General features: G+C 43.5%; 1 protein-coding gene across 1 annotated transcript in view; it reads right to left on the bottom strand.

Annotated features, from left to right (window-relative positions):
- Positions 1 to 619: 619 nt before the first annotated feature.
- camkmt (calmodulin-lysine N-methyltransferase) overlaps positions 620 to 20,472 on the bottom strand; it is a 112,727-nt gene continuing 92,874 nt past the window's right edge. Inside the window, exons 13-14 of the transcript XR_011077079.1 lie at positions 7,539 to 7,594; positions 620 to 705 (exon numbers count right to left, since the gene is read on the bottom strand). The gene's annotated coding sequence lies outside the window, so the exon portion shown is untranslated. The remainder of the gene's footprint in view (positions 706 to 7,538; positions 7,595 to 20,472) is intronic.

Below are 20,472 nucleotides of genomic sequence, written 5' to 3' on the forward strand. Positions count from 1 at the left end.
AGAAGTAAATTAGGAGAACGTTCACAAACTGAATTAAAGAAAATGCAATTCAACAAACACTTTTACAAAACTGTAAAACTGATGTAAGTGAAGAAAGGGCTGTGGAATAACACTTTTATCATAAAAAAACAACTCTTTTGTACGAATCTCTACAGTATGGGACACGATTATAATGTTATTGCCCCAGTTGTACTTTCCAATTTCTCATACCCTTTGAATTTGATGTTTTATGTTGAGCGAGCAATGAAATCAGACAACTAAGCCTGCAGTCTTATGTGTGGTCTGCAACCCAACCTCCTGCAGCGGAGACACACACACACGCACACACACACACACACACACACACACACACACACACACACACACACACACACACACACACACACACACACACACACACACACACACACAGTGACTAGTTAAGGCAAGGCAGTCAAGCTGTCGTTGAGACACTGACTTCTTTTCTCTGAAACACACACTGGACATCTTTGTCAGCCGTCTGGGCTGAATGGTGACCCACTGCCAAAGGAGAGGAAAGGGAAGAGAGGGGAGACAGGGTGAGGGTGACACTCAGGTGGTCCCAACTCATCTTTCTTTCTCACACTCTTTCTCCTTCTCTGTTGGACAAACATCTCCACACTGTGGTCCGTCTGTCTGTGCGGCTCTCCTCGCCATCGAGGCCATTTCTGCCCATTCAACAGGTTCCTATAAGTAACAAGGGGGAGAGGAGGGGGAGGGTACGGAAGGAGGGAAGGGCAGACAAATCATTTGGGTTCTCCCCTTTTTGTTGTGCTCTTCCTACGAGCAACACAAGAGAGCACAAAACAACACAAAAGGGGAAGTTCTGTTCCTTTTTCCTGACGCCCTTCCTCTCCCTTGTAACCCCACAAAACACACACATGCAGGCGCACACACTCACAAACACACACACAGAAGAGGTCCTTTCTTAACTGCGACGTCCGTGACCCACGCCACAAAGACCCCCTGCTCCTTGCCCTGCGCCTGAGGGTCCACAAGGTCCGCCTGTGTGTGTGTGTGTGTGTGTTTGTGTAAGAGGCAGACACTCCCTACAAATGTGTCCACATCGAGAGAGGAAGATGGAAGATGGAGAGCAAGAGATGGTGTGACAGAGAAAAGGGAGAAAGCGAAAGAAGTGGCCCAGGAGAGGCGCACAAGTGGGATAGGAGAGAAGTTATCACTTATTTCCAAACAAGAGAGGGAGAAAGAGAGAGAGAGAGAGAGAGAGGATGGAGAAGAGAGATACTGGAGAGGAGGAAGGAGTGCCAGAGGGAGGTAATGAGTAAGAGAGGCCAGACTTCCTAAAAGTTACCCCTCATTTCCGTTGTGCTTTTGTGCCACGACGGCCTCCCTCGAGGGGGCTCTGGTGGCTATTGTTGGAGCCAGACTGGCTAGGAGGAGAGGGTATAGGAAAGGAAAGGAGAGGAGAGTGGGATGGAGGAAGCGAGGAATTAAAGTGTCAAACCCCGAGGAAGTGTAAAAGACATGTTTTGTCGTGAAACTCGAGGACACTGAGACCTTTTTGAACACGTCAAACTGCTCTCAGGGCGAAGGCGAGGCACTAAGCGCTGCCTGTGGGCTCCCGGTGTTGCCGGTCAGCGGGCCTGTTTGGATCGCGTGGCCATTCGGGCCCAATACTGGAAATACCACCAAGGGGGAAGGAGATCGGATAAACAGTGAAAGAGAGAAGGGATGAACATTTACCCACACTGATTTCCTTGATGAGATGTTTCTGCCACAACCATACGAGGTGCATTATACAGACAGTGATGCCAACCAATCAGAAGCTTCTGCTCCATTAGAGCTATTAATAGCATGAATTGCTAATCATATTACATTTGAAGTATATCTAGTCATTCTTTGGTAATGTATCTATCCTACAAATAGTTTTATTTTGTTTGATAAACCTTAAAACAATATTTCAGAATGCCAAATGTTTGAAATATGGAACTCAAAGATGAAATATGTGGCTACACAGAACCAAGAGGAGGACGCTGACCATCAGCCACCAGTTCAGGATCCACTTCATACAACCAGCAGGTGAAATACTGCACAACACTTCTTCATGACGTTCTATATACTATGATTTATATTATATACTGTGGCTTTTGTATGATCTATCACACTATTCCACATACTATACTATGACGTTTTTAAGACAGTTTGACGTAGTGTACCTTTTCTGTGATTGAATTTTTTTAATTTCTCATGACTTTTTTGACGTGTATGTTCCTTTGTACATAACATACGAGGATATGTTTTGACATACGATACTATGACCATTTAATTACTTGTTTTTCAACAAACATGGACTCTTTATATATTTTTTGACATGCTATTTTAAGACTTTTTTCTTCTCATTGCGTGACAATTACTATATTAATCCCTGCCAGTCGCAGGCTGTGTACCGTTCTTCATTTCTGCTCATTTCTCAAACAGAAGCTGACATCGCTCCCTGGGTTTGGTCCGTAACGCTGGGGATTCCCCATGTTCATACTGGTTTCCATTTGAGCATCGACTGTCTTCTTCTTCTTCGTCCTCAGTCAAGTCCACCAATCCAACGCGTTTATTTGAGCGATTTTAATTTCTAACTAGGATGCTTGATAGTTGTGTTTTTGTGTGAGGTTTTCTGATTGTTGGTACGTGGTTTGATCTTTTTCTTCATTATTTATGAAGGCAGGTTGCTTATACGAGCTTTCCTGAGTTGAACATTTGTGAATCCAAGTTCTCCCTGAAGGAATTTACATGATTATGTGCTGATTCTGCACTATTTGGAGCTTTTATTTGCATGTACCATCCCAATTTGTTTTAGTTACTTAAGCTTATTCCCTGTGTTTTTTTGTTTTTTTTTACAATAAATGCCAATTTACATCTGATCACACTGTTGTGTTCTTTCCTTAATGAGCTCGTAGGGATGTAAAAAGACTTACTCGACTAACACCTTTTATACGATTGCCTTTTTCAAACATACTAAACGGTTTTATAACCCTCGTCCTCCCCATTCACCTCCAGTCTCCATCATATCCAGAGCCCAGTCCTGCTCCTCATCCCATGTTCAGATCCACCAATATGACATTAATTCATGTCGAGTTTCATTGCAGTCAATTTAAGACAAGTTATCAACTTCACAAATAAAGTCCCTTGTGTTTGTCATCCGTCACTATTCCTCTTTTTCCTGCCATTTTCCATTTCAACCAATCTCCCAACTCAATAAAGGCCCTTGCATGATCAAAAAGGTCAATGTTTTAAACAAATCAGAACTTTATAGTCGCCTTGAACGGTCCGATGCAATTAAATCAGTGTGTCTGGCTCGATTAGTGAAGGTACCCTCGAAATTACTATTTGCAAATCCAAAAATCATTCAGCCACCTCCAACAAACTCCACTGAACCGGATGTGAACGTGCATTGTTTCTGAGAACAGGAGGAGGGAGTGCGCGGCTTTAGTGATATACACGGAAATGTCATAGCAATCAACTGGCCGTCAAACGGGTCATGTGACGTCTGATTAGGCTGCTAGATGGCATGATACATGCTGAAAGGGATGGGAATGTGTGCTGTGATGGAGATACTTGGTAAATGTAGCCCAGTGAGAAAAATAGATTATTTTTCTTTTTAAACTGAGAGGCAGAAATAATATATCTACTGTAGACCGGTGCAGTGACCAGCGAAATACAGACAGACTGCATTATTGACAGTCAAGTAACCGTTAAGACTGATCCACGTACCGACTGTATTAAAGCCCCTGAGAGTTTCTTACAGGCTGAGAGCAAGAGAATCAAAAGGCCAGACCTTCGTACAGTGCAGACAGACAGGTTGGTGTCACAGAGAGCTGATGGATAGGTTTGACTGACAGCCAGACAGACAGGTCTGTGGCAGCCCAGTCAGCCCCATTATGGCGCAGGGGTGTTCCCTCTACTGTGGAAGCTGTCACTCTTCTATCGCTCCAATGACAAGCCACTCTAGCCGGGGACACGCCGCAATGGGCTGAGAAAGCATGTCATCTTTTTCTTTTCTTCCCCCTCTCGGCGATGTCTCGCTCGATAAAGGAGCAGCCACGAGAACAATGGGAACGACGGACTAGAAAAGGACAGAGAAAGACAGAGAGATGGGGGAGAGGGCGAGAGAGGGAGAGAGCGAGATGGGGCGTTTTGACATCTGAATTACATTTCTATCGCCTCAGACACGAGAGAAGAATGGAGGAGAGAAAGAAAGATGGAGGGAGGGAGGGAGGGGAGGGAGGCGGGACTGCAAACCATCACTTAGATGTTTATTTTAACTTCACTGTATTTGGCTGCCACCTAAAAAAAAAAAAAAAAAACTCAAACCTCTGTGCCTGTGACATGTGCTCTTTGAATGTGGCTGCAGGGACGGCGCTGACAGAAAAGTGATATTTGTGTTATTGGACAAGTGCAACAACAAAAAAATGTAGGAGAATTTGGTTTGGAAGCAGTTTTTCAAGGATCACCAACTTCAAGAGTCTCACGCACACTGCGGTCTACAAATACCACACATGAGGCCTCACAAAAGGGACAATCTGACAAATATGACAGCCGGCTCTAAAGAGTGCTGCTCAACGGCGACTGAGACGAGATAACTGACACCACCTGTCTGTGTACGGCACGATTCTTCCTCCTGGCTTCGCCTCGGGCCACTTTTTGTATCACACAAATAGTTCTCCTTCATATCAAGTGCTACATTAATGTCAATTGTAGTTCATGTGGTGCAGGAGAGCAAACAAAAGCCGAGGGGGTAAAGAATGAGCCTCAATCTATTCACTAATTTGGACGACATTTTCACCCCCTCCTCCGTCTTATTATCCCATTCCGAGCTCTTCTCTCATACTTTTAACTTGTCACATATCTATACTTGTGTGTGTGTGTGTGTGTGTGTGTGTGTGGGGAGCGGAGAGTGTGCATATGCATGTGTGTGTGAGTGTGCATGTGTGTGACACCCAGCCCTCTATAACCTCATTAGAATCTTTCAGGTCCTGCTGTGCGCCCATCCACACACACTCACAGTGCTTTGATTTCTCAAAGTCTAAAGATGTCAATCACCTGCCTCCCCTAGTCAGAGCAGGGGAATTTGTACAAGAGGCAGACACGCACGCCCGCGCACTCCCCGAGCACGCACACACACACACAGACTATCCATCAACGTCCTCCTCCCACTCCCCTCCATCTCTCTTTTGCTCTCCCTCGTCACTCCCCCTCAGCCATTCCACTATTTGAGAGTAATTTCATGTGCCAGCGTGGTGCATAATACAGTTTTAATGGACAACTAATTCTCTGCCATTACTTCGTCAACATGATTACGGGATCTGCCGCTCGCAATCCTGAGGAGTTGGGCCAGGCTTTTTAAATATACACAAGACATTAATGTCTCTCTATTCAGCTTTACATCAGGGGATGTCAGCCATTTACATAATGCTGCCATTGAGGTCTGTGACAGCCTCTCTCTCTCTTTCCCACTCCATGGCTCTCTCTTTCTCTCTCTCTCTCTCGCCCAGGCCCTATTTTTCGACATGATTTTTTTTTCCACAAAGGGCCTCAGAGCACTGCCTTTTCCCTTATGCCTCTCTCTCTCTCTCTCTCCCTCTCTCTCTCCCTCTCCTCTATTCTAAGAATACGTGCGCTTTCCACCAATGTCATGGAAAAGAGGGGAGAGAGGGAGACGGAGAGAGAGAGAGAGAGAGAGAGAGAGAGAGAGAGAGAGAGAGAGAGAGAGAGAGAGAGAGAGAGAGAGAGAGAGAGAAGTAGGGATTAGGCGAGGTTGGTTTTTCAAAAAGGGGTGTGAATGGGGAAAGTTGCCTTTCCATCACCTGTACAAAGACGGGATATCAGAAGATAAAAAGGGATGAGTGTATAATTTGACCACTTAAACCGCTAGTTCATTAGGCCTGTCAGGATAGCACTTTTCTGCCTGTCGGGAGGCATGGCAGATATGCAAATCTGTTCCCCGTCGAAGACTCTGCTCTGCTCTGTCTTTTTGGAAGGAAAACACGGCATCAACTGCAAAACACAGGCTCTGCATTTACACACGTAAACCAGGATTTTAAAGCTTTTGCGGCGGGGTAGTTGTGCTTTCTTTCATGACTTTGTGAAAATGGATTCATCGGATTTGACGTGATTCGAGTCGTTATTGAAATATGCAACAAAAAGTCAATAATCTGATTATTTACTGTAAATGAAAGCAGAGTGTGTCGACGTGTTTGCTGGAATCATTGCAGAGAAACTTTTTGCATAATAAGGCGAGGTAATGACAATACTGTAAAAAAAAAGATCTTTTGAGGCAGTCAGACATACATGCATAAATATATATACATATACACATATATAGCTAACAGCTAAAGAGGGGTACTACTAATACAATAGACTTCCGTACACAAACACAGTGGCCTGGTGACATAGGAAACATATTTTGTCTGCTGACAGGAAGTTCAGCCAGTGTCTGAAGTCCGACACTGAACATAATAAACGGCCTCGCTGCACAGCCTTGCGTGCGGTGTTTGTACAGTGGGGTCTCCGGCTAAATCAAAGCCATCCAGGTTGTTATTGTCTCCACAGGGACATTTCCAATTGAGCTCCGTTTGATGTGTGAGAGCAGGCCACTATTGGGCACGAGGGCCAAATACAGGAAGTTGTCTTTCATGTCGTCGGACGCCATTTTTTTCAGGTCACGGCTGGTTTATGAGTCTCTCAGGAGCAATGGGAGTTTAACAGAAGCGTGTTATTGTTCGGCGGCTGGAGGAGAGTTGATTTGAATTTAGGGAGTTGGAATTTATGTTGTTTTTAAATGTGACATTTTCCAAATAATAAAATAGATCATGTTCTATGTTTCTGCTCTTGACGGGAGTGAATGAAGATTGTTATGAATTCACTTTCATGAAATTCATTTTGTTGAACAGGTTTATTTGGAAAATTAACATTTAAAACGAGCAACACGTCGGCTGTATTTCTTTTGCTTTCTCCAACATTAAAGACATACACGGAAAACAAAAATAGAGTATGAATCGTGCATTCATGGGAAGAAAAAAAAAAAGTCAGAATTCCCAGCTACATGCCCTTATTGACTGAAGTATCATGTAACTTGTTTTCCGGTGTGTACAATGTACACTTGACATGAACAAGCCGGCTCTTGATGACGATAAAACCGTGTGAGAATGCTGCAGCTAGCACTGTAGTCTCAGCAGTAATTGCCTCTAATGGAAAGAGAGTAGGAAGGCCAGATACCAGCTTAAGAGTGAGAGTACTTTTCTTTAGATAATAGATGAAAAAGCCTCAGCGAAAGACTGTGTGTGTGTGTGTGTATGTGTGTGTGTGTGTGTGCGCGCACGCACAGTTGGGGGTGCTGCATAGGCTACCAAAAGGTAGGTAACAGGTGTGTGTCCAGATGTCCAAAGAGCTCTGTCTGTGTGTGTGTGTGTGTGTGTGTGTGTGTGTGTGTGTGTGTGTGTGTGTGTGTGTAGGTAATGGTCTGGTCTGTAATTTGCCACCACCATTAAAGACAGTGCTGTACTCACCAGTAGATGCATGCACGTGGATAGAAGCACATGTACGCTCACACATCTCAGCCCCCCTTTATAGGGGAGAAAAAAAAATAATGAAATAATTGATACGCACAAAAAGAGAGACAAGATTATGAGTCTGCAAACGTGCACGTGGCTCTGTGAGACTGTACTTAGTGGTGCTTTGAGTTAAATGCTAGTTATTGTGGTAACATGCTAATGTTTAGCAGGTCAGGTTCGCCTTGGTTCCCATTTCAGTTTGGCTTGTTGTGCAGAAATACAGGAGAGGCATGAGTTCTGATCCTTTTTAATGTGTTCATCTTCAAATTTTGATGAATGTTATCAGCGGATGTATTTCAATTCATCGTGTGGGAAACATGAGTGTTTGTATCAGATGACATCGCAATCCATCCAATAGTCACCAAGATCATTTTTACTCCATGTCAAGCTGCTGGAGCCACTAGATGAGAAGTCAGCTGACCAGAGTCAGAGTTATTCACTGTGTGTGAACCAGAAGTGCCTGTAACACATGATGTGCATGTTTATTTTGTAGGTGTGAATATATTTCTCTAGATATATGAACACTTTGATGTCTGGTGCCACGAGATAAAAGGTCAGTCAATCACCAGAGTCCTTAGCATTGTTCCTGTGTGGATCTTAACTGTTCATGGAAATCCATTTAATATTTGTGGTGGACTGACTTACAATCCAATCAATATTGCCAGAACCCCAAGGTAATGTGGCAACAAGTACATTTGACAATTATAATATTATATAATTGTTCCATTCAGATCATAGTAGCCTGTGCGTCCACTCTGAAATAGAGCCCGTTTTATTTGAGTTAACTCAGATATATTTGAAAAAGTATGAATGAAAAGCATTCTGTCGTTGACTTTTTGGCCCCTTGTTGTAAAAGTAAAGTTTCTGCGCAATTCAAAAAGTGGCATTTAAAGAACTTTTGGCACTCGTGTGAAATACTAAATGGTGAAACTACAGATATACAGTCAACATTCCTTCCCTCAAAATGAATTTCATAATGCGACCGCTCATGTAATATTGTTTTGGCTTCCGTTGCTCAGCGTTGGCACCTCGTGGTCCGAGACAAGTGACAGGTTAAAACACATGCTGTATATGATAACAGACAGTTCAATGAATAGCTGAACAGTGTCATTAGAGAGGGGAGGGATGTGGAGCTATGCAGATCACAGAGCAATAGAAAGATGATATTGCTATTACCAGGTGTTGACACATGAGATTGCATTTACATTTTCATCCAATGGAAACATAAACGCAAACTGTTGTTTGTGAAAGTTAGCCACAAGTCGTGAATAGCCAAACTGCAATCAATATGTAGAATACATTTTGGGGAATTGTATTGTAAAACGATGACATTTTAAATTCACCCCCCCCCCCCACTCCTCCTCCCTCTCTCGTCTCCTCTCCGGATCTCTCTTTGTCTCTCTTTTTCTCTCCTCCCCGGGTCTTTTGCTGCTGACTCTCATCCTTCACTTCCTCACCGCTTTTCACCCGACACACTCTCATTCTCTGGCGCTTGAATAGGTTGTCGGCGAGAGACTTCTCTGTGTTTGTGTTCCGTGTTGTCAATGGCAATGGCGTTATCAATTAGTGCAGCAGTGGGAGCCCAATTAACAGCATCAAACAGCTAATTAATAGAGCAGTGTGAGTTAGTAGCGCACAACAGCACGCTGCATGACTCTAAGCTAGCGCAGCCATGTTATAGCATGAGCGCGCTGCAGGGAGGCAGCACGATGCAGCCGTGCGCGCCCACATACACATGCATGTGCACATATGTGCACACAGGTGCACACACAGATACATGTAAACACGCACATGTTTACACAGACAAACATGGCGGACACAAAAGTACAATAGACTACATACAGTATGTGAAGATAGGAACTCAAAGCCATAGAAACTCCACAATGACAATGAATCCTGGATTAGGGAGGATCAGTGAGTTATTCTGATGCTGTTATAAACAGCAGCAGGTCAAATGTCTTCAGTTAGTGAAGGTTTATGGCTCATTACAAAGGCCCAAAACTCAAATCCTTTTGTTTGAACTGTACCATTATTTTTGCATGAAATTATCTCAGCATACTATATTATATCAATTGCTACTGATTTAAGATGGACATTGTGTTTTAACAGACTCATCTGTCCACACAGTTTTCACAGACTCTTTGAAATAGCAGCACATTATGATCTTTAAGGGTTTGTCTGTCCAAACTGATTCATCATTGATTCCTCCATCGTCCCCCATGACTGTGTATTTATCACAGTGCTGCTAAAGTGGTGAAAGGAGATTGTTCTGGAGTTAACGTTTTGTTATTGCAGGAAAACTAAGTTTGCTATTATCCTGTCCTGTCTTGGCTTTTGGACTTGTGTTTGCAAAAAAAAACAAGCAATGTGAAAAATTCACTGTGGCCATAAAAACAATGTGAGAGCAATTATTTAATACTTTGAGAGAGCAATTACTCACAGGAAAAAAAAAATACCGTCCGATTAGTTGATAATGAAAGTAATCGTTAGTTGCAGCCCAATTATGACTTCTACTGAGACGAATGCAACACCGAGGTTCAGACCATACATTGCACATTGCACATGGTTATGCATTTCATCAATACATCAATAGCTCATACTCGCACCACATTGATGACTAAGTGCATTTGCAACACAGACTAGGACTGGATGTTTGTGTGAATACACAGAGAACACAACACAGTGACTGGTCTACATCGTGGAAACAGGCTATCATGTGAACACGTGTGCCAACGAAAACATGCTCGCGTTTGTTTTTTCACGCGACAAAGCGTAGTTTGAAAACCTGCCGAAGGAACTTGGAGTGTGTGACCACCAGTCAGTCATGCAGAGTGGAAAAAAACCCACAATGACCTCAAGACTCGAGATTACAAGACAGCGAGTGGTGCAGTGCGAACAGTACAGCAATCTAACGACTCTGAAAGTCGTTTTATGTGAACCTGGCTTTAAGTGCTCAGTTTTGCCTCCACAGCTTGTTTGAATCAGCCGGCACCAACTGCACTACACACTAATGGCTCGCTCGCCCTGCGTGGCTGAGATCCAGGTGAGACCGGGTTGAATGTAAGCACGGATATGATACGGAACGTACGAGCTAATGGAGCATAGATGATAAAAAAACTATATATACACACATGCAGGGCGACAATAAGCTGGCTCTTTTGAATCATGCCAATATTTTTGGGGGATTCCAATAATGTCAGCACGTACTTAGCTCAATCCATTGGAGCCAGTAACAAAAAAGAGAGCTGAAGGCTAGTAGACTCTTGACAGACGACAGTCTGCCAGGGCCGACGGCTAGACTCAAGTTGGAGGAGAGGATTCTCCTTCCGCAGGATAAACCCGGGCCATAACACCAAAGCCCACAGTCCAAACTCATTGGCTGGAGAAGTGGCTGCACTTAAGGCGAGTCAGAAGCAAACACACACACACACACACACACAAATACACACGAACTCAGACAGATTTACAGGCGTAGTCACCTGGGAATTTATAAGAAAACCAGGAAATAGGCCACCTCCCCTCTTCTCATTACTAAAAGCTCAACATTCAGCATTTCAGACACACACAGACTTGCATTCCCTCAATCACTCACACAGGGTTGTGGTTATGGCTTAGGGAACACTTCAGCTCTATTCAATCAAACAGAGTACCAGGACTGAATCAGCTAAAGGTTAATTGCGCCCGAAGTCCTTGTGCACATATGGACGGCAAATGTGTGTATGTGTGTACGCGCGAGTGTGTGTGTTTGTAAGGATGAGTGTATCTGTTGAAACCCTTACCCAAGCGGCGTATAGAAGCAAAATGCCTTTTTGTTGCACAAGGATTAGTGTGGAAAAAAATCTATGTACATTTCCCCCTAAGGAGGCAGACAAGTGGCTACTGGAGTATTTACCTCCTCCAAACAGAATTGCTAGAAAATTTGTTTGGAACAGGTGCATGCCACCCTGTAAGCTGACATAGGAGAAGACTGTGAGAAAAAATGTTCCGTGTTCAATACTTTTCAAATTAAATTGTGAATTTAGATAGCTTTTCATTCATCTAATTTCAGGTTTCATGGTAACATTGTACTTTACAGCAAATAAAAGAAACTGCACTTTGAATATGGCTTCAGTCTCTTACGAGAATCCTTGGCCCTAAAAAGGCATGTCTCCTCTTTTATTTGGAGAGTGAGTAGTTTGTCCGTTTTAAGCCTCTGAAAAAATCATAATAGATTAAACAATTTGAGAGCCGACAGCTCATAAACATATTAAACGTGAGCCGAGGGTTCACAAGTGGACATGAAGATAGATAGAAACCAAAAGGCTTGGCCAGCACCGGTCTGTGGTGAGGATACAGTGACATCTTTTTGAAGCTATTCGCTATTAGCAATGCAATCACTGCCAGAGTCTATTTTTCCACCAGGGAAGTAAGTGATCATGAAAAAAAACCCTGAGCCTTTCAAAAGTATGCTTGTCAGACTACACTTACCGATCCCCAAAAAAATTGTACGTTTTGAAATACCTAACTGATTTCATCACTGGATGAGCCAAAAGTGGAGCAGTAATTCAAATCCAGGATATGCACTTAAACCCGGGACTTGTAACAATGGTCATATTTGTGTGCGGTTGAATTGGACCTTCATTTCAAAGCTGTGTTTTGCCGTGCTGGTCTGCCGGGGCCGAAGAGTCACTGGCAGAGGGCCGGGCCGCGGCCTCGTTGACCTTCAAAGCAGAGACGAGGGCCCTCTCCAACCCGCCAGCCACCACTTGTGGCAGGAAGAGAGGGTTGTTGACTGGCCCCCTAATGGCCCCCTGGCCCACGGGAACATGGGTCGGCAGGTTACAGCTGTTGCCCTGGCGACCGCGGACCACAGGATCTGACAGACGGGTGCACAGAAAGGTAATATGGTCAAGCATACATGAAGGTTTGGCGAGATTTACAGAAGCTGGTGTCATCCATTCAAAAGTCACTTTCGAAAGGATTTTCTGTGTTTTCTTTAAAGTTTTAGATTGAAACTAAGATTGCAGCTTAAAGTGCTCCTTAAATCAGAACCGTGTTTTGCTTGTTGTCACTTAACTTGGATGTTTGCTCCTCACTGTGCAGAATTGCGCCTTTTTGGATTCAAACAATAGAAGACAAAATATGAATTCAAGCAAGTCGCTGTTTGGTAAAGTTGGATTAACCAGGAAGCATGCTAGTTAGCTTAGCGGGCTAGTTAGTGGGGGTAGTGGCAGTGGTAGATGCAGTGTCTGCTTTGCCGCTTGCTAAGATGAGGTAAAGAGTGATTATTTGGCTGCTACTTAGTAGTAGGGGTGGGGGAAAAAATCGATAGAGCAGAATATCGCGATTTTTTGTGTGGCGATATTGTATGGATACACAGAAGCCGAGTATCAATTTTTTATTTATGAATTCTAAAGTTTTTGGTCCTGGAATAACAAAATCAATTTATTTTTTGTTGACAAAGTTTTCCTTTGGGGACAATTTGCAGTTGAAAAAAAGGTAATAAATCGCAATACTCAAGGTATCACAGTATCGTGATAATATCGTATCGGGACTTAAATATCGTATTGTGGGACATCTGGTGATTCCCACCCCTACTTAGTAGGATGAGCAGCGTGCTGCATATATATCTATATTGTGTCAGGTGATTGTAGTTCGTTAGCAGGTATTATATATACACAGAGGTAATTCAACTATGGAGCTCCGGAGGTCGTTTTGAGTGTTTGGGTGCCGGTAGTGAAGCAGGCTGTTCTGGCCTTCACTTGTTGAAACAAACATTTTAAAACCATGTTCCCTTTTTTGGTCTGAAAGGTCATTGGATATAATTAAGTTTCTCAGGAATGTGGGGTTGGTAATTAGTGGCTATTTGTAAGATTATCAGGGAAGCGCTCATTCAGTAATGCTGTTCTTAGTGTAGTATTTGCTCTTAACTTGGGTGAGCACAGGATTCAATGAGGCTCTAAAGGTACACTAGGTCAGAGAATGGTGTGAAAAGTTGTCTTATGTAAGCAGTCTGTCAGACTAGTGAAACAGTAGTTTAACCTGAGTAGATTTTAATATAAATCCAGGTTAAGCTGCTGAGTATCTGCTCTTTGCTCGGGTGAGAGAAGGAGTTAAGGCAGCTTAAAGGTAAGTTAGGTCAGGGCCAGGTCACAAATAAATGATCAAGCGCTAAGACTGTTTTTATTTGTAAAAAATCTTGAAAGATATATGTGTTATTTGTCTCGTTGAAAAAAAATATCAGTTGAATATCAACACAGAGTGTAATTTTTGTATCAATTATGCGTGATGCATAATAAAGACCTCCGCGCTTAAACAATGCAGCTGGCTGCTTGTTTGCTGTCTGATTTAACTGAACGTCTGTCTTACTCATTACGTGTAAAGATTTGGCGGCTCGTTGACAAACTGGCTGTTTCACAGACTGATAGATGGCCTCGCTGATTAACTGACTGACAAAGTCGCGGGCAGACAATAGCACAGAGAGGAGCTGCATGAATGGGGTGAGGCAGGTGTTAATTCAGCGCGGCTCTTACGGCGGCTAATATCGGGCCTCCGCTGTTAAAAGTAGGGTAAACACGGCCACAAGAGACTGTCAACATTGATAGGGAGGACTCAACCAACACAAACCGTGTGCCGTTCTGTATATCTCGCGTATTTCTCTCCCCGCGTCTGCTGCTTCCACCTAGCCTGACCTAATCAGCGATACGTTGAGTGCTTTCGTCAACAGCGCAGCCTCCTTAATTAGCAGCCCGTTGCTATAAGCTCATGTGTAAGCATCACTGTACTGTGTGAATGTGTGTGTGCGTGTGTGTATACCATACATATTCACTGTCCAGACTGACCTCAGCTAACTCCAGTCAGTCAGCTGGTAAGTCAGTAAGTGAACGTAGGCTCCTGCATATCCAGATGGAGAGGATAAATGGGTATTAGACATGAGGAGGGGGGAGGGGCTTGGTGGACAGGTAAATGGGGATAACTACAAGAGCTATAGAGCCAGCAAAGCCTTCAAAAGGACAGATGGGAGTCAACGCACATTTGAGTTTGTGTGTTTACGTCTTTTAAACAAGTCTACAAGTGAAAGAGATTGTAAAAAAAAAGAAAGATACACAAGGATAAACTCGACAAAACCCCTAAATCTAACACGGTATAGACAGTATCCCATTCCACTCAGCGCCGGGTGATTACATTAATACCACCAAATTCTATCTTCACATATTTCTCAATTCCTTCTCATGTAATGGAAAAAAAATATTGTTGTCAAGGCCAGCATCAGGTGTGCGTTGTAAATGTGGTGTGTGTGTGTGTGTGTGTGTGTGTGTGTGTGTGTGTGTGTGTGTCTCCCACTCTGCCATGTCAACTCATACTCGATTGCTTTCTAAATAAAAAATAAAAAAAGGAAAAATTGCTCTCAGGGACTTTGCTGCATTCCACTTCATGAGCACAAACAAACGGACCAAAAAGCCATTCTGGAGGGAGGAGTGGGAGGAGGTGGAGGTGCGGGGGGGTAGGAGAGGTGAGTGTGTGTGTGTGTGTGTGTGTGTGTGTTGGGGGTTTGGGGGGGCTGAAAAAGCCCCATAAAAAACAGAGGGAGATAAAGAGGAGAGGAGGGGAGAAGCAGGAAGGAAAGCACATGGAGCTGAAAAAACCCAAGTGACTCCACTACCGATAATGAGCAGATCATTTAAAAAGCCCTCCTCAAATTGCCTTGAGGAGGAGAAGAGAAAGGGAAAGGCTTGAAAGGTTTTGAGAGATTTTGGGTGATGGACGAAGTGGTGACAGGGAGGGGTTACAGAACAGAGCAGGGGGACTCGTAAACATGTCCGCTAGCACGTACAGTGAATGCGCTGGAACACGGGTCAGTTCAATCTGCGGTCGTGGCTGGAAAGTGTGCAGCGGCCGACGCCGAGCACCCGACCCCACCGGGCACGCCATCTGTATCTCGTTCAACGGGAGAAGAAGAAAATGTGTGCATCCCTAGATGTACTATCCGCCCGGTTTTGGGCAAATGTAATGAATAATAATTTAAGAGCATTTTTAATACCGTCCAAAAGAAGAAGCTTTCCTATCTTTGCTTCAAAAAGCGTAAACATGTTCTTCTTGGTCAAATTGCAGGTCATGTGTGTCGGCTGAACTATTTTACATAACAAAAACCACAAAGCAACGGAATGAAGATTGCATTGCGTTGTGAAATGTAAAATAAATGAAATAAAAACACAAAAAGGCGGAAAAATCCATTTGGCTCCGATCAAATGAAAAACCTTTTTATTTGACCTTGTACTTCAAAAACAAAAAATTAAGACGTGTTAAGACTTTTTGGAGAGCGGCAGTAATCGTGGCACCGAAAATATCAGTCGTTCAAATGCATGTCAGTCAAAGGGAAGGCAGAGACTGTGTTGGTATACAGCGCGTCTGTGTGTGTGTGTGTGTGTGTGTGTGTGTGTGTGTTTGTGTGTTTGCTGTCAGCGGTAGTGTGCCATGTTGCGGTGGAAACCAGCCCACGGCCCTGGGGATGCCAGCTAGCTGCCGGCAGAGTATCAACAAAGCACAACATGACACAACATGGCTGGACTGCAGCTGAGCCCATGGTGAGTGTGGTGAAGACGATTTGTGTATTCGTCAATGTGTGTGTTTGCATGCCGGGTTTGTTTGCATGCATCGGCTTACGTGTGTGTGTGTATATGTGTGTGTTTGGAGTAAAGGGGTCACCATGTTGGTTGCCAGCTGCCTTCGAAAAGATTAATTAAAGTTACATTTTTACACCTATAATGAACAGTCAGCAGGGAAGCGTAATGTACTTTAACTCACAGCTGTATTTTCTTATCATCAATGGATGAAATGACTATATGTTGCTCATAGTGACATTATGAGCAGACTCTGCAGCCCCCATCAGCTGTATTGAGCTTTTATGTGTCTTTTAGTTTATTCCTTCTGGTTTTAGGTCCCACGACTTCACGGTTTTGGTTCAGTAGGGCCACAAAGCGCTCATAGAGCCACTGGACGCTACCTGCCCAGCAGCAAACAGCAGACAGACAAAGACAGCAACCAGCTGGTGAACAAAGCGGAGCGTTTAGCTGCTAAACAGCTAGGTATTTCCCACAGAGTGAGTATTGGATGCGCCCACAGCTTCTTTTTTTTTTAATCAAACGTTCAACATATAACACTTTGTCATTGCCTAAAAGATAATTAGTGTAGAATTAAAGAAAGAAGAGTGAAAGTGCAAGCAACTACGTTTCTTTTTTGTTGTTGCAAAAATCAAACAAAAGCAAATTGAGACACATATCATACTGCAAATAGGAAACACAAGCAAATACAGATAAGTACATCATGGGAGTGGAAGTTTGCAGTGGAGACTGAGTTTTTTTCTGCCAAAGTACGCACTCACAGGACACTCTTTTGCATGGAGGGTGCTAAATCAAATGTTGGAACCCCTTCCATGTTCACAACAATGTTGTTGACTTTCATCAGCCGGCCCTCACTTCCTTCCAGTCATTACTCTTTTCCCTTACTCCCTCTGTCCCCTTATTCCTCCTCCCCTGTACTCGCCTTTCTCCCCCTCTCCTCTCTTCCTCCCCTCTCCATCTTGACACAGTGCACTGAGCCTAATCGTGGATAATTGGGTGGGAGGGGCAGTGGGCTGGCCTCGCCTTTGTGTGCAAAGGGCAAGTGGTCAAGTTAATGGGGCCCTTGTGTCGAGCCTGGAGCACTCTGTCTCTCTCTTTTTCTCTGTTCGATCACTCACTCCGCCAGTCAATCTTAGTCTCTCAGTCAGCTTCTCTTTTCTTTCACGGCTGAAGCTTTTTCCCCCCGCTGTTTCGATCTAGTTTCGCCCAGTTTTCCAGCGGTCTCACTTCGTCTTTCCCTCCAGCCGTTCAGTTTGTCTTGTCCAATGTATTTTCTGTCCTCCTCCTCCTCCTTTGCCCTCTTGTCTTTTTCAGCCTCTCTCTTTCTCTTCTTTCTCTGTTTGCAGCTTTTTTCTATCTCTTCTCACTGTCTCTCCAGCAGAGTGTTGGGGAGGAGAGAACAAACCTCTTTAAAATATCAAAAGACCGATCAGGAGGCCTCGCTGGTCCCTCCCTTTTGCCAACTCCCCCTCCCTCCGTCCGACTGATAAACAGAAGAGTGAGCTTGCAGGATTAGCTGCTGTGTACTACCTTCCCTCCCTTCTTTATCCCTCTCTCTTTTCTTCCTGTGGAGGGATAGACTGTTGACTGGGCTTGATATACGTGTGTGTGTGTGTGTGTGTGTGTGTGCGTTACATTGTCTGGCATCAGCTTAGCCTGCAGGAGGCCATTGTGTTTCAAACCCGGGCCACAGCCGATCTCTGGGCCCCAAAGGAAACTTTATTACATCTGTGAACATTTCACACTGGATTGTTAATAATGAAACACACACGTTTTACACAATTAGCTTTGTCAAGCACCTCCACATGATAAGCAGGTATTATATGAATCATTACAGAAGATAGATCTATAGACATCTGAAAGGTGACAGAAAATGCATTATTTAAAAAAAAATGTTTTCGAGGTACTAGAACGTCAAATGAATTAAATATTTTTGTAATCAATCTGAATAATGTTTGCAAAAGGTTTTCATGAATTAAAGAATATTGTAGTGTATAGGTGTTAAATTGTATGTTTTCAAATGAAAAAAAAGTCCAGAGTCCAAAATTTCTTGAAGAAAAGGTATTTATTTTTTATTCATTCACAAAACATCGCCCGCCCTTAAACTGTGTGGAAGAAAAATGTCTTTTAGGTCCAATTCTGTGGCATGTTTTAGATTTGTTATATTCACTGCACAGTGATGACCGAGTTCACAGCAAAGCTGCAGAATCTCACCAGAATGAGCTCTGGCCATGATAATATTCAGGGTTACAGGAAATAACAGTTAAACAACAAAAGGTGTGGGTCGGGCGAAGCTCCTCAGGGAGGACGAGGGACCTTGAAACTTTCCCAAGATGGGTATTCGTTGTCAGTTCAGGGGCCGAGTTGGTTCTGAGATCCCAACTCGCAAGTCGCGGATTGTCACAAGCTCGATACGGGTCTGTTTTACAGAGCAAAAGGTGTGGCCTCTTACAGGGCGGGTCTGGGCTCTCTTCACACGACACCAAAACATTGCACTCATAGAAGTTTTGTTTATCGATGTAAAATACTTTCTGTCTGCACAGGCGTTGCTGTTACAGACAGAACTGGCAGGAATACACAAAGGCAATAGAAAAGAATACAGTTCATACAATTTAAAGATATGAAATCTCATTCTACAACTGCAAAGTATAACATTTGTCACCCATTGATTACAGTGAAGCAGAGAGAATTTGATATACTGAACAGAAACACTCCCTCTATGAGGCCATGTCCACACCAACACTACACACCACACTACAGTTTGTTTCTTGTGTCAAACCCCAAAATAATATAAACCACACAATAATTGTACATCCATATTTTTGGAAAGTGTGCTGCAAAGTGAAACAGCTTCAATTTTATTCACATCAATTCTGTTTTTGATGGACGAAAAAAAAAAGGATCGGAGTAGATAGACGGATCCAAGTAGATCCAACTTTAACTTCATCAGGATTAGTGTGGACATGGCCTGCAAATGACCAACAATTCTAAGAATTCTGTTTGACAATCCAAATAATAGCCTCGCCGAGGCATCCCACAGTACAGTGACATAAATCTGTTGGAATAGAGCATATTCCTGTATGGTATTCGCCCAAGGTCATTTCTCAGAAGCAGCACATGACCTTCTCTGAAAAGACACTGACTATCAGTGGTCTGTTGTCTGATGTCACAGTGAGAAGTGTCCTAGCACACAGCACTAATAGCAAGACTACAGGTGACGACATCGCTGCCTGAAAGACGCGACATCGCGGCCGATCGCCGGCGCACCAGGTGAAGCGTTTTGCCACAAACGGAGGCGGCGACGGCGCAAAGAGCAGCGACGCTACACGGAGGACAGCGGTTGAAACAGCGGCGCCAAAAACGGCATCGCTGTTAGCGGCGGCGGCGACGTCGCGCGAGACGGCAATGAGGTCACCGTGCACATTCACAGTCGGGATGGTATTTATGCGTTAGCCCACAGATATCAAAGGTGTACAGCAAACTGCATTACAGATAAAAATGTAATTAAACACACTTCTAAACCTCTGCAATGGGGACGTTCTTTGCAATGCAATTTAAGTCCTCAAAGCATTGAGACCACTGATAAAACGGGCTTAATTTACTTCTCTGAGTAGTGACACACAGGGAATACCTCTCATTTGTGAAGCTGGATTATTTTCTCAACAAGAGGGACGCAAACAACAGCCACAGGGAGATACTGCATAGCTTCTTGGCTGATGTATAAAACAATGGATCACAGTGAAATATGGAAACACTTTACTAGTGATAGGTACAACTTTTAGGCTCGAGTGGCCCGCTGACACTTGGCGTTTCTTGAATACCACAAGAAACAGAAAACAGCTGAATGCATGGAAAAAGACCTGAGTAGAACGATTAATTGTGCCGATAGAAAAAAGGAAAAGAGAAAATGGAGAAGCAATTGGTCTGAAATGTGTCAAGTGTTTGCTCTTGAGGTTATGAGCAACATGTGCAACTTTCAACTATGGTTGCACATAGTCTATCAATATGAAATCCTATTCTAACTATGTCCACTGGATGTGTTGGAGGATAGTATGCTTTTCAAATGATTTCAAATGTTGTTTCCAGATGTTTTTGCAGACACTTTCAGTGTCATTCATGCAAAACTGAAAAAACAAATCTGCAGCTCATTTATGAAAAAGATACTTTTTTTCTGGTTTTAGTCACTTTGCCATGTTTGTATCTGTACCTTCTGAATAGTGTACATTAGCAGAAATAAAAAAAAAACGCAGTTGTGCTGTATATACTTAAAGAGTGAATCAATAACAAAT

This window comes from Clinocottus analis, unplaced genomic scaffold (assembly GCF_023055335.1).
Source record: "Clinocottus analis isolate CAN_PGR_092001 unplaced genomic scaffold, fCliAna1.0.p SCAF_8, whole genome shotgun sequence".
NCBI lineage: Eukaryota > Metazoa > Chordata > Actinopteri > Perciformes > Cottidae > Clinocottus > Clinocottus analis.